Here is a 10,496-nt window from a genome sequence, read left to right as displayed (position 1 = left end):
AGAATCTGGTGGGATTCTCAGAGGAAAAAATATCACAAAAAACTGGGGGCCACCTATAATAGTGCAGCACCCACCCTCCCCCAAGACTGAAGCCTCCCATTCTCGCATTGTACACTTCACTGAAAATTTTCTGGTACTCTCAAGTCAGCTTCTTGGCAGTACCAGATGAGTCCTAATAAGTATTAAAAATATGTCTCCCTAAAAGTAATCATAAAAGTATAGATAAATTGGTTACTATCTCAAATCAACAGTGATGGGAGACTTTATAGAGACAGCTGAGGCTATTTTTGCATCATGTATCACCTGTCAGCAACATAATTTTGGTAAACCGTAAAAGTGGTACACAGCCAGGAATAAAAGGGCTGTTTGAACAAAGTGAAATGGATTTTATCCAATTTGTCCTTTCTAAGGGTTTTGAATATGTTTTACTTATTGTATGTATATTTTTCAGAATAGGTTAAAGATTTATTATGCTAAAAATTTGGAGCCCTAATAGTCACTGAAATGTTATTTTATTTTTATTCCAATTTGGGCCATTCCAATGTTTATATAATGTGACCAAGGCACACACATTATGGAAGCCTAAGCTGTTACTCTTTACTCGGAAACCACACTGTCCTTACCACCCACAGTTTCTGGAAAGGTTGAAAGATTCAATAGCATTTCTAGGTTAAAATAAGTAAAACTTTTTGAAACCCTTTGGCTTGGCTAAATTTACTCCAATTAGCCCAAAGGGCCAGCCATAGAGTTCACTTGTTCACAGACACATTGATTACCCTCTATTAATTGGTAACTAAAAGGTCTTTGCATTTTGATATTTTTATCTTTTATACTAGACTATGTCCTGCTATGTACAGTCAAGGCAAAATATTACAAGGGACTCCAGTATCACCCCCTGTCCTGTCACCACTAAGTTAAGACTGCCTTTCTGCTTCAAAATTTTGAACAAGGATATTTTATGTATTGGAGGAGATTTCACAGAAACACTGCTCTTGAACTTCTTGGAAGGAGGTCCTGTTAACAATAAAATACAGCAAGTTTCAGAGTTAATCCTTGGTTTAAATTTCACAACTAAAGAAGTAATTCAGAATTGCACAGAATTGGAAGAATACTACAACAGGGGTCCTCAGAGTGAGGATTATCAGGTAGCATAACAAAGTATCCATCTTCCTATATACACAGCTGACCCAAGACCTTCAGAACCAGCAGGTGATGTTAGAGAGTGCACTGCTTCCACTCGTGACATCAAAACTGGACCCGCACCTAAATCCTGTTTTGTTTCTTAGTTTCTTGCTGATGATCATTCCTCGTCTCATTTTCTATAGACCCCTAGTTGTTTTGGATCTATAATGACTCTTGTCTTCTTTCTTTTATCCTTATTATAATTTTTTATCAAAGTGTACAAATACTAACACAATTTTTAGATTAGCCCCAATGTAGTTACTGCCTTCAGTTTCACCTCTTTTGAGTGTGCCATCTACCATCAGAACCCCACAATCAACACTGGATAATTCTCTCCTTAAATGATACTTTAGGGAATTACAACGGAGTAGTGTTTCCACTGCAACTATATGGACAACTAACCGTAAACAAATAACCTGTGACTTTGCCAGAGCTACTTGCCTACTGCAGCAGGGTGGGAATGAGAGGGGGCGGGGGAGGAGGGGGGCGGGGAACGACATACACAAAACTTTACTAACCTATTAAGATAATAAGTAATTGTGTATTTGAATTCACCCATCTTCATGTGGCAATAACCCACGTATTTGCCACCTGGGAGAGACTAATAGAGATCCAAATATGTAACCAAACTAATGTAAGGCTTTGATGCTTTGTGTTGTAAATGTTTCTAAGTGCCCCATAGCAGATACTACTTCATTTGCAGCCAGGGTTCCTGGTCTTGTTTGCCTCAGAAAAATACCTCATGGAACTTAGGGATGCTGTTTGAAGAGTTGCCTGGACACAGAGACCCTAACCTACAAATAACCGAGTCTGGAAATTCTAATCCAGACACAATGTCCAAAACAAGGAAATTCTTGATTATTTAAACAATCTACTCGTCAAAATTACTGATTCCTTTATTTATTTATTTACTTACTTATTTTTGTTAATCCTCACTGGAAGATATTTTCCCATTGATTTTTAGCAAGAGTAGAAGGGAAGAAGAGAGACAAAGTGAGAGAGAAAAAAACATTGATGTGAGAGAGACATATTGATTGGTTGCCTCCTGCACATGTGCCTGCAACTGAGGTATGTGCTCTGGATCTGAATCGAACCCTTGACCCTTCAGTCCACAGGCTGACACTCAATTCACTGAGTCATACCAGCTAGGGCTGATTCTTTTTTTTTTCTTTTTTTCTTTTTTTAATATGAACAATCAGAGCAGTGTCTTCATTGGTGCTAATCATACATATAGAAAAAACTGAAAGAAACATATTGGTAATCCTGAGAAAAGTATTAAAGATGGTAACATCTGGCCTAGATGTCCTACAGGTCAGTCTGAACTCACTCACATGACCAGTGACAGACAGTTGCATTGCATTCAATTTTTTTTTAAATATATTTTATTGATTCTTTACAGAGAGGAAGGGAGAAGGATAGTTAGAAACATCGATGAGAGAGAAACATTGACCAGCTGCCTCCTGCACACCCCCCACTGGGGATGTGCCCATAACCAAGGTACATGCCCTTGACCAGAATCGAACCTGGGGCCCTTCAGTCTGCAGGCCGATGCTCTATCCACGGAGCCAAACCAGTCAGGGAGTGCATTCAATTTCTTGTTGGCAATAATGCTGATGTCTGTGCCATTGCTAATATCTTTAGCTGTATTTGGACGAATGAAACAAGCAAGGTATATTTTGCCTTAATGAAAAACCTACTTGTATGCTTGTTTGATCTTTAGGGCCTATGAAATTTATTCTTTTGGCCTGAGTTGGAAAGTTTGGGTTCCCTATTCCAAAGCATTTTACATGGAGCATTAATTGTTGTTATTTATGTTATAGTACTAATTATGTTCAGTTCTTAACTAATATGGCAGATCACATGTCTGTTACTATTTTGAAAGCTGTTACTTCTGTGTTGGTGAGATGTCTGAGAAAGCATAGGGAAGAAAGCCCGCTGAGTCAGTGCCTTGGCTTTGGTACTGGCCTGGGCATTGGGAAGGCTCCACTATGTAGCTGCACAGACTCCCAGTAACTCTCAGCTTGGTTCTGCAAAGCTTGCAGTCCGGGGTTACCCTTTTGGGTGGAGATGGGCTCGGGAGAAGTCCCTGCTCACTGGGCAATGCCATGGGATTGGGTTACCTAGTTTGTTATGTTTCAGCGGCTGTGTTAGGTTGGGGCTGTGTCAATAGCAGATTGTGAACTCACATAGGAAACAGACTGCTGAAGGGTCTCCATGGCGAACAGTGTTAGGAGGGAGTAGAGGGCTCCCTAGAACCTGTCTGTGTGCTGAGTGCAAGGAGGACCTCTGGCGGATGTCCTTAGTGAGACACAATGTGACTGCTAAGATATTTTTGGATAACTCTGGCCCCCAGAATGCCCAGAAGGTGGTTTCCCTGGTTACAGGGGGACTAGAGCTGGATTTTAACAGCTCAAAGTTTGAGTGCTAAGACCAGAGGCATTGTGAGCTGGGCAAACAGAAAGCTGATAAGGGCCAGCAGCTGCCAGAGCCTGGTTTTGGCCAATAGTTATGTGACTTAAGTTGCCTCCTGATGTGGGTATAGCTACAGAAACAAGTCCTTTAGTTTTGAAGGATTGTTGTAGCTCAGCCCCAGCCCCTGCTCCAGAGTGTCCGCAAAGTTTGGGATGGTCCAATCCCTTGAACTGCTTTCAGCCGTAGAGCTCGGGAACGGCGCTCTGGGCCCACTGAAACCAAGATGATGTGATCAGCGGTGGGAGTGGCAGCTAGGAAGGAGGGGATATGTGCTTTCCTTAGCGTGCGACCCTAAAAGTCCGTACGCATCACATCTACAGTTCTCCTTTTGTACCAAACCCTTTCCATCACCGTGACCCTGGCAGGCCACTTCTCCAGCGTCCCCAAGTTAGAGTCATTTCCAGTGTGGGATGACTGGTTAGAATTTGGGAGAGGGAGAGAAGTACAAATGCCTTTGCATATTAAACTTCACCTTTTTAGGGAAAAACTACTCAGCATGTTGGATGATCCCTTCAGTGACTGCAACCACCTGAATTGATGTGGCTACAGCCATTTCAGCAAGTATTCCTTCACTTTTGACCCATAATAAGCTAGGCACTTAAAGTATTGCAGTGTTTCTTAGAGCATTTTATTAGTGCTTCTGGTTTGAGCAAGCTCCACAAGTAGTTTGATTAAATATATAAAGTCAAAAAACTTTTGTGGTGGTAACTTCTGACATGTTTTTTATAAATCTTGAAGTTTTTTTTTTTTTTTTTGTCTTAATCCTTTACACTTGTAACTTGTGTCCATTATTCATCCAGATAAAAAGTCATCAAACTTGAAGCAATTCCTGTCATTGGGACTTTAAAGCAACTGCTACCGCATGGGAATCTGAATACAACTTCTCCAAGTGAGAAGTATGGCCGTCTAAAGCAGCTTTCAGTTTCTTTAACTTGGAGGCCACAAACCCCCAATTAAAAACCACCCTTCTCCTCATGTTGATCTCCAGGAGCAGCACTATGCGGGCTTCAGATGGAACCCCCTCAAATATTCTTTCAAAGGAGTCCCAAAGCTGTTTTTCCCCAGCCACTTATTTTGATCAGCTCACACTTATACGAGGGCTTTTTCCAAGACTGCTAATGTGTTTCTATGGTAACCTGCTCTGGCTTCCAATAATGAATGGAAGAAATTGCTATACTGCCCACCTTTGTCCATTCAATTGCCCATGTCTGCTAGAAATTGATCCTGTACTGTTCTACTTTATTTCCAACTTCATCCATTTCTTTCTTTAAGGTATCTGTTTTTTGATGGAAAGCCCTGAAGATTTGTGAGCTTAGTTCCACCTGATTCTAACCGAGTTAGATCTAAAACCAATTTAGTGAACTGTTTCTTCTGGTTTTAGATGTTTAGGGATCTCTGCCTTTGCTATGCCATACAGAAGATTCACAATTTTTCTTTCAGCAAAGATTTCGTACTGAGAGAGTTCTATAGTTAGTTGATTTTCTGCTTCTCCACATGTGTCCAACATCTTCCCAAGAGGAAGTCTTCTCGCTGAGCTGATGCTTCTTGCATATTCTGAGTGAGATTATCTTTCTCTGTGCTTCCTCTGGCATCGGCGCCATGCTGGCCCTGGAAGCACACCACCAGGCTCTTATGAGAATGGTGGCACTTTGCACCGTATTGATGCAAAGCTTGAGCTGTAACAGACCTTCAGAGAGGACTTCTGTTTTCTCAGCTCTGCCCACCGTTTGGTTGGCCAGCTGCTTCGTGCAGTTGAACCTGTTCACTGCAGGAGTGGCAGCCTGACCCAAGGGGATCAGACCGACAGGGCAGGACAGCAGCCGCAGCCATGGCTCCCCAGGCTGGCCAGTGGCCATGTCATTTGTCACTTCTAGTGTCATAGCCCTACTTTTATTTTTATTTTCTTCCTGCCATATTACTTCAAACTGCTCGCTGTAAAGATCTCCAAGTTGAATTTAACTAAATCATCTTATCAGTGGTATGCATTTTGTAGAGCATGGTCAGGTAATATGGAAGTGTAAAACATGGAATGCATATGATATCACTTTATTTTAAATTTTATAATTTGAATGCAAACATTTACTAATCATGCAATTTAAATATTAGTAGGAGAAATTCTTTTTAGGATGTATATTTTTTTTCTTGTAAGAAATAATTATGGACTTACTTAATTGCCATTTCTGAAAAATAAATTTAAGTAACCATAGTTATTACTAAATGTGAATCTGAAAATGACTTGTCTCTTGCTTTAGACAAACTGAATTTCTATAGAAGATAATGATATGGATGCACATTTGGAAAAAGATTTAAAGTTTTTTTAATATTTGGCAAGTTTAGCATTGCTAAGTAATCAGGTTATTGGATGGTAATTTCTCACTCAGAACCCTTCAGGAATGAGAAATGGACAGTTAAATTGACAGTCTGAATTAAAAAATAATAAATTATTAATTCATATGAAAAAAAGAGGCATTCTGGAAAATATTTTTAGGCAGCATTTTTACTGGTTCTCTTAGCAATCATGCTAATTACTAATTCACGTACCACATATCAATGAAATAGTTGTTTATTGAAAAATAACTCAATAACTCCATTATTTGTCAGTTCTTACCTATACATTTGACATAGTTTCATAGAGTATTTTCTTTCAGTTAAATATCCTTTCTGAGCAAATTTTCTCATTAATTTTCATATACTCAAATTAGCTAAAAAGTTTAATGTCATATTTTTCAAATCATAAGCATTGATTAAATTTATCACATATAGGATGAACAACTACTTCCTTACATTTAATTTCTCAGGGGGAAATAATAACTTACAGTTAAGTAAACAATGATTTGGATTTGTTAAAAATCATAAATCAGTTGGTATTCTGTAAAGAGATAATCATCCTTAATAAATACAGTGGGGCCTTGATTTACGAGTGTCCTGACTAATGAGTTTTTCGAGATATGAGCTGTCTCTTGGCCGATTTTTTGCTTTGAGTTGAGAGCTAAAATTCCGGTTACGAGCCAGCTCCAGATACCCCACCGCTAGTTGGCCCAGCGAACATCACAGTGAACACCACAACATCAGCCCAGCATCACGTGTCTCACTCGTTCACTGTTGATTTGACATATGAGTAATTTGAGTTACGAGCTCCATCACAGAACAAATTAAACTCGTAAGTCAAGGCCCCACTGTAAAAGCTATTGAGTACAAAATGCGCATACTATTTTCAAATTTGATCAAATCTCTAAAAGAAAATACGTAAGGAAAATTTCAAAGGAATAAAGAGACATTCAAGTATGCTTAACTTTGATAAAAATCACACAAAATCATGCAGTTGAATCTCATCACAATGTGCCACCATAGAATTTTTCATCTCAGCTCTACTTTAGTGTTTGTGAGCACCTTACATAGACACCCTATAACATATTTCTATGACTATTGTAATGTAAGAACATTTATAAGTTCACCTTACATTGCCATTTTCTGTTAGACATTGCTAGGTTTCACAATGCTTTTTTAAGGCTTTCAAAAAACATCCTTGTTAGTTTTTCATCTTGTGTATTCACTGAACTATATAATTGTGGGACTCTTCACTGATCAATGCCTCTGACTAAACATGGACGTCTTCCTGCAAAAGTGCATAACCTCAGAGCACACACAATGTGAACAAACCTTAGTCGACTTATTTTACTTTTACTTCCTTGTTCTCCCAATTTAAATCATTTCAACTTGAAATATGGTATGTGATAAATCACATTTTTGGAATGAAGCAGGGAATAAATGAAAAATAGAGCAAAAAAGACTGTTTTGGTAGGGCTGGCAGTTTACATAACTATAGAGAAAAATTACAGGAACTTCTTAATTAGTTTTCTTTGTTGACTCAACTTTTACATTGATGTTTTAAAATGTTAGTTACTGTTACCTTGATGCATCTTGTACGAAAGGTAGCTTGGACCTGAACACTGACTTTCCCAATAGAGTAATATATATTTTATTTTTGAGTATTTACCTATTCCTTCCATTACATTCAGTAGTTCTCCTTTTATTAGTCTACCAAGGGCATTAAACACAACTGTGTATTCTGTGTTTTAATAATCAGTATTTTCCTTCATCATCATCTTCATGATGATCTTGATTATGATCTTCATCTGAAACCTAACTACTACAGCAATTAAAAAATTAAATGTTGCAATGTGCCAGTTTCTGAATTAAGGATTTACATATATTATTTTTGCATTTATTTGTAAAAACAACTCTATGTACTATTTCTTACTTGTTAGGAAAATGTGATTGAGCAAATATGCAAAAAACTTAAGTAGGAATCTGATTCTAAAACATGTATCAAGAATGCAGAACCTGGTTGGGGAGATGCCAGAGCCAGTTTTTTGGCAGTGCATCTGTTTTCAAAATTGGATGTACAGACATTCTCTTAAGACAATGTTCTATGGTAGCTAGTCCTTATTTTATGATCTATATTATTTTCACCTACTCACCCTCACATTTCTACTTTATCCTATGTGCTCTTGTTCAGCCAAAATATATGAATATTTGTTTTGCTTTAGAAAGATAGTCCTCAAAATTAAATAGTTATGAATGAATTTGAAGCAAGATTCTCATTCCATAAAATCACTTATATAGATTCTGCAGTTAATAACATAGTTTATGCTTTTGTTGGTAAAACGTGAATGTTTTCTCATGCATTCTAGAATAAGGTAAGAATTTTTATTTTCCCCTTTCTTACTCAACATTATGTTTGAGATCCATTGAATCAAATAAAGTATCCAGAAATAGACATACTTTTACATAGCCAATGGATTTTTAAAAAATTCATCAAATCCACTTAATGGGGAAAGTCTTCTTTTATTTAAATGATTTATTGTTTAAAGTGTTATAAGTCTTATTTTTCCCCCATTGACCTCTCCCCAGCCCCTCCGACCCCCCAGCACATGCCCTCACCCCACTACTGTCTGTGTCCATTGGGCATGCTCATATGCATGCATACAAGTCCTTTGATTGATCTCTTACTCCCCCTTTCCTCTGCCTTCTCTCTGAGGTTGGACGGTCTGTTAGATGTGTCTATTTCTCTGAATCTATTTTTGCTCATCAATTTACCTTGTTCATAATATTCCACAAATGAGTGAGATTATGTGATATTTATCTTTCTCCAACTGGCTTATTTCGCTTAGCATAATGCTCTCCAGTTCCATCCATTCTGTTGCAAATGGTAAGAGTTCCTTCTTTTTTTACAGCAGCATAGTATTCCATTGTGTAGATGTATCATAGTTTTTTTAACCCACTCAACTGCTGATGGGCACTTAGGCTGTTTGCAAATCTTAGCTATTGTAAATTGTGCTGCTATGAGCATAAATTGGACAGATCCATGCAAAAAATGAAACTATGTCTCAACCACCAACGTACATCATAAACAAAAAATAAACTCAAAATGGATAAAGGATTTAAAGATAAGATAGGAAACCATAAAAATCTTAGAAGAATCCATAGGCAGCAAAATAGCAGACATTTGTCATAGAAGTATCTTTACCATACAACTCCTAGGACAATAGAAAGTAAGAAAAAAAATAAAGAAATGGGACTATATCAAAATAAAAAGCTTCTGTACAGCAAAAGAAACCATCAACAAAACAACAAGAAAGCCCACTGATGGGAGAACATATTTACCAATGTTATCTCCAATAAGGGTTTAATCTCCAAAATTTACAGGGAACTCATATAACTTAACAAAAGGAAGATAAACAACCCAATCAAAAAATGAGCAAAGGACTTAGACACTTTTTGAAAGAGGACATACAGAAAGCCAAGAGATATATGAAAATATTCTCAAAGTCACTAATCATCTGAGAGATGCAAATCAAAATAACAATGAGGTACCATCTCACACCTGTCAGAATGGCTATCATCAACAAATCAACAAACAACAAGTGCTGGCCAGGATGTGGAGAAAAAGGAACCCTCCTGCACTGCTGGTGGAAATGCAGACTGGTGCAGCCACTGTGGAGAACAGTATGGAGTTTCCTCAAAAAACTAAAAATGAAACTCCCATTTGACTTAGTGATCTCACTTCTAGGAATATATCCCAATGGGGAAAGTCTTTTCAACAATTTGTTTTGGTACAATGGGCTATTCATATATATTTTTTTAAAATAAACCACTATCTCACACCACACACAGTTTAAAACTAATCTTTGACATTAATCTCAAAGCTAAAACTACACATCTTCTATAAGAATACACAGTAAAGTATCTTTACAAACTTGGTGTAGTCAAGATATCATAGAGACCCTGGTCAGTTAAGTAATCTCTCTCCACTTCAGTTTCCTCATCAACAAAATGGGGACAACATTATGGATTTCTCAAGAAGTGAGGGTTAAATGAACATATGTAAAGTCATTAGCATGCGGTCTGCCACATTACTAAAGTGCTCAATAAATTTAGCTAGCCCACACTTGTCTCCTGAGTTCCAGACATATTCAAACCACAGAAATAATCCCTGAAAGTATAGTCTTTTCAGACATGTTTAGATGGTGAAACTGAGGCCCTGAGAGAGCTTGAGTGACTATCATCTTTAAAACAGGAATTTTAGGGGGATATAGGCAGGCTTAGGGAATTTTCAGAATTGGGGTCCATGGAAAAAATCATAGGGCTTCAGACTGGGTGAAGGTACAATTCCATAAGACAAGGAAGCAGCAATAGTTGCATTTACATAAAACAAGGGAGCTGGAAGTAGCCAAAGAAAAGAAAAATGAGGGAGGAAGGCATCACATGTCCCATGTGGTGTTTGACCTTTGAATTCAGAAGTTGCTATAGTGGCCAATGAGAGGGGATATCAGACACAG

The 10,496-nt window shown here is 37.9% G+C and overlaps 1 pseudogene; it reads right to left on the bottom strand.

The window, feature by feature from the left end:
* Positions 1-3,945: 3,945 nt before the first annotated feature.
* On the bottom strand, positions 3,946-5,534 carry LOC118667459 (annotated as a pseudogene).
* Between the last annotated feature and the right edge of the window lie 4,962 nt (positions 5,535-10,496).

The sequence above is a fragment of the Myotis myotis genome, unplaced genomic scaffold (genome assembly GCF_014108235.1).
Source record: "Myotis myotis isolate mMyoMyo1 unplaced genomic scaffold, mMyoMyo1.p scaffold_m19_p_1, whole genome shotgun sequence".
NCBI classification, from domain to species: Eukaryota; Metazoa; Chordata; class Mammalia; order Chiroptera; family Vespertilionidae; genus Myotis; species Myotis myotis.
This window is presented reverse-complemented; position numbering and strand designations above follow the sequence as displayed.